Source organism: Suncus etruscus (genome assembly GCF_024139225.1).
Source record: "Suncus etruscus isolate mSunEtr1 chromosome 15 unlocalized genomic scaffold, mSunEtr1.pri.cur SUPER_15_unloc_1, whole genome shotgun sequence".
NCBI lineage: Eukaryota > Metazoa > Chordata > Mammalia > Eulipotyphla > Soricidae > Suncus > Suncus etruscus.
The window spans coordinates 99,288-104,261 of NW_026060286.1; positions in this window are offsets into that span (position 1 = coordinate 99,288).

Genomic DNA, 4,974 nt, shown 5'->3' on the forward strand with positions numbered 1-4,974 from the left:
TAACTCAATCCTTTTTAATAGAGAAGCCCATGGGCCTATGATAATACCTAGGTCAGGAGAGAGAGAATGGGGTGAGATAGGTTTGGGACCAGGGTAAGGTCAGATTGAAGGCCATATAAAAGGAACAGGTATACAATTCAAAATGTATAAATAGTCAAAAAGGATACAGGTAGCCAAGGTCTGTCAAAATCAGGGAGAAAAGCCACCACCAGGACTAGGAACAATTCAGTCAACTGTTGTTTCAACTCTCTCTTCTAACTGCTAATTTTTCTCCACCCCAACTGAACTCAGGGGGAGTTATAGATTTAGCCAGTGAAGCAAAATTAGAGTCTTAAAGGGGCAGACAACTTTTATGGGGTTGGTCCTAGACTAATATTGAGGTAATACAGTAATATAGGATAAGACCTCCCCTTTCTTTTTATATTAAAATAATTGAGTATTGGGGCTGGAAAGATAGCATGTTGTAGGGTGTTTGCCTTGAATATGGCCAACCCAGGTGGGACCCAATTCGATTCACGGCATCCAATATGGGCCCCATCCTGTGAGGGGCAATTTCTGAGTACAGAGCCAGGAGTAACTCCTGATCGCTGCTGGGTGTGGCCCAAAAAACAATCAATAAATAAATTTAAAAAAGGAGAGAATTGTTAGTTCCAGGTAGGTCAGTCCCAAGAGTTGCAGTTTAATATCTTCGGATCTGCACAGAATGATCAAGGGACGGCTGTTTTTCTGTAGTTCAGGGGTTCTGTTGATGATGTCATCTGAGTTACACAGAAGAATCAGGAACTAGCAGATTTCAGGTTACTTTTCAGGTCCTATTTTAAGTTTCAGGTTATCACTCCAGGGAAGCTTTTCACTCCAATCTCAGGGAAATTGGAATAACAAAATGGAAACTTTGTTTATTAAATTTTGGGTATCGGGGCCGCGTGATGGCACTAGAGGTAAGGTGTCTGCTTTGCCAGCGCTAGCCTAGGATGGACCGCGTATCCCTTATGGTCCCCCAAGCCAGGAGCGACTTCTGAGTGCATAGTCAGGAGTAACCGCTGAGCGTCACTGGATGTGGCCTAAAAACAAAAACAAAAAAAATTTGGGATATTCAGGAAAACTTATCTATAAAAAAAAAGAGAGAAATTGAAACAACTATTTACAAAATGGGAGTTAAATTCTAAGCCTATAGCTATGTTGAAATATAAACTGTTGTCAGAGAATAGGAAAGACATGTTATTTTTCTTTTGCTACTTCCGGCTGGTGTAGGGGTGTCGTAATGTCAGTTTTTCTTCTTTATCACTAAGTAAACAATAGCTAACTGGGATCTTATTTGTTCAAAGAAGCAAAATAAAACAAAACAGATGACTATTTAAATTCCTAAATAAGCTTAAGGAAATGTGTCAATGCAGTTAAACTGTTTGAGGTAAAGATAGTTTTTTTTATAATCTTTTAAAACAATAAAAAGTACAAAATCTTTCAGGGATTTAAATTTGATTAGTTCTTATATATTTCTAGTGAGAAAGAGATTTGGGACAACCTGGAGGATTTACCTTGCAAATGGCTGAACCAAGTTCAATTTCTGGCATCCCATGTACACCCCAAAGCACTGCTAGGAGTAATATCTGAGATTAAAGTAAGAGTAATTCCTGAAAAGCACTTTGTTGCCCCCCCAAAATGAACAAAACATTTCTTGGTATTCATCAGAATTGGTATTTACTTTGTAGAGTGGACCCAGGTTAGATCACAACCATCATATATGGTTCTCTGAGTGCACCAGGATTGGTTGAGAAGCACAGGGCCAGGAGAGACCCCAAGCACAACCAGCAAGGCAGTCTCAAAAAATGGGATTAAAAATTACTTGAGTAATCACTGAAAATGATCCAATGGCAAAGACAAGGAGTGGATCTGTTCTAAATGCCAAGAGACAGGGAACCAGAAATCGCATGGCAAAGACAACAAAGCTGGAGATCATTGTGGACCTCAGCATCAAGGGCAGTGAACTATAGTTGGAGAGGCTCTACACACCTGATCCAAGAGGATGCCACACACCCTATCACTCAGTGCCATATTTGACATGCGCCCACAATGCTCCACACACATACCCCAGGACCTGAATCTCTATTCACACTGTGCTGCAAACACACATCTCTGCAGACTCCCAAGGGCTCCTTCTTCCAACCAGGACATCAGAGCAGGCTTCAAACCACAATGTACTGCCCAAAGGGATGATTAATGGGTTAGAGCCAGAGAAAGGAACAGCATCACCATGCATGAACCTGGGTCCCTAATGAAAGTGTGGGCAAATCACAGAACAGAGGAAGATTAAATCTCTGCTCTCCATAGGTACTTTGGTTGCTTGATTGTGCTGGTTGCATATTTCGTTGTGGTGGTCATCAGGGCTTGTACATCATGTAACACAAACTTAATAAAACTGATTCGCAGTTGCCGGTGCTATCGAAAACGCTCGACCCATGATGGATTCAGGTTCCTGAGCCTGCCAGGAGTAATTTCTGAGCACAGATCTAGGAGTAATTCCTGAGTGGTGCCAGGTTTGGACTCCATCAAAAAATAACTGATTCCCAGGTTCACATTCCTCCAAATCTTAGGCTATGGTTGTAATATGTACTCAATAAATATTTATTTTTGAAAATGGAATAAATAGGCAATGTATTGATTCAGACATTTATTGCTTATGTCAGCATTTAGGGCCTTTATTTTGGGCATCCTACCCATTTAATTATAGGAGAATTAACACTTAAGTACCAACCACATGGAAGGAAAGGAAAGAATGGAAGAGAAATAACAACATCTATTTTTATTCTCTCTCTTTTCTAGTCTGAAAATTACATTTCTCCAAATGCTTTTTGGCAGACTTCCACTTATATACTATGTATCAGAACTATTATATATGAAATCTTTGGCTTCAAGGGAATTAATCAGTTCATGTTAAATTTTCTCGTAAGCAAATGATAACAGGAATTGAAACGGAAATAGATTCCAAGCCAGTTTTTATATAGCTAAGCACAGGTTTCTCTAGGTCTAGGATCTTGCTTATCATTTATAATTAAATGAACATGTTATAATAAAATTCACTATTACTACATAGATAATAATGACTAAATTACAGTATAATTTTATTGATTAGAAGAAAATGTAGATTCTTAATTTTGTATCAGTCAAAGAACAAATGAGGAACAAAATCTCGGCTCTCCATATGTATGTTGGTTTTCACACACATGAGACCAGGTTTTAAAGAAAGAGTGCAACAGAGGGTACCAGATAATATGGTGGGGTGAGCAATAGTACAACTCTGGGTTCGCACAGGGCCAACGTGCATCGATCATGGAACCCTCTGTAGTTCCATGAGCTGCTCCAGAGGTGAGCATTGAGTGCAGAGCCAGGAGTAACTGCTAACATTGCCAGATAGACAAACCTACAAAATGTCTTAAAATCTCTTTGGCTAGACCAGAACAATAACACAGCGAGTAGGGCGCTTGCCCTGCAGTGTGACCAGGGTTTGATCCATGCCATGCCATATGGTACCCCAAAGCATGTCAGGAGTAATTCCTGAGCATAGGGCGGTGACGCTAGAGGTAAGGTGCCTGCCTTGCCTGTGCTAGCCTTGGACGGACCGCGGTTCGATCCCCCAGCGTCCCATATGGTCCCCCAAGCCAGGAGCAACTTCTGAGCGCGTAGCCAGCAGTAACCCCTGAGCGTCACAGGGTGTGGCCCAAAAAAACAAAACAAAAAAAAAAATTCCTGAGCATAGAGCCAGGAATAATCCATGATCATCACTGAATGCAGCCTAAAAACACAAAATAAAAAAAAAAAAAAATAGGGGCCTTGCATGTGGCCAACACAGGACAGACCTGGCATTGATTCCTGGCATCCCATATGGTCCCCTGTGCCTGCCAGAAGTGATTTCTGAATGCAGAGCTAGGGGTAACTCCTGATCACGGCCAGTTTTGGCCCAAAAAACAAAAAATCAAAAAATAAATAAATTGTGGGGTTGGAGGGGCTGTATCAACAGCACAACAGGGAGAGTCTTTGTCCTGTATGCAGCAGGCAGACATATTTTCTTCCCTAGTATAACAGATGGTTCCACGAGGATGCCAGAATTAATTTCTAAACTCAGAGCCAGGGATAACCTTTGAGCACTGATGGAAGGGCCCACAAACAAAGGAACAAACAAAAACCTATGGCTCGGGCCGGGCGGTGGCGCTGGAGGTAAGGTGCCTGCCTTACCTGCGCTAGCCTAGGAGACGAACCGCGGTTCGATCCCCCGGCTCCCATATGGTCCCCCAAGCCAGGAGCGACTCTGAACGCATAGCCAGGGTAACCCCTGAGCGTTACCGGGTGTGGCCCAAAAACCAAAAAAAAAAAAAAAAAAAAACAAAAACCTATGGCTCAGGGGCCCAAGAGGTGATGCAAGTGGTAGAGCATTTGCCTTGGATGGACTGCAGTTTGAACCCCAGTATCCCATATGGTCACCCAAGCCAGGAGCGATTTTTTTAACTACTACATACCATTTTATGTATTTTAACATACATTACCACAATTTAAAAGACTTTAATCAACCCAGGCAAACTGAATACATTACAGCATGAATTAAACATCTTTATATTATATATCATTCCAACAATATTTATAAGACTAAACACAGGAAATAGACATCTGGACTATAATAGGTGCATGCAAAATAATTGTGCAAATAGAAATGTTCCACTGAGGCTCAAAAGCAATAGAGACCTTGAGCATCATATCAGTTATTCTCAGAATAACACAAATTACTAACACAAATGAAGAGAAAAAAAATGACTACTGGGGTAAAGTAGAATTTAGTATGAAGACCCAAACTGAATGTTGTTTTTGTGATCAATTATGTTGATTAAATAGGGTGAGAAGAACATGATTCATAAGTTTAGGATTATGGAGGTACTTGAAAAAATATTCATGAGAAGGTATTGATCTTTATATTAAATATTGTAA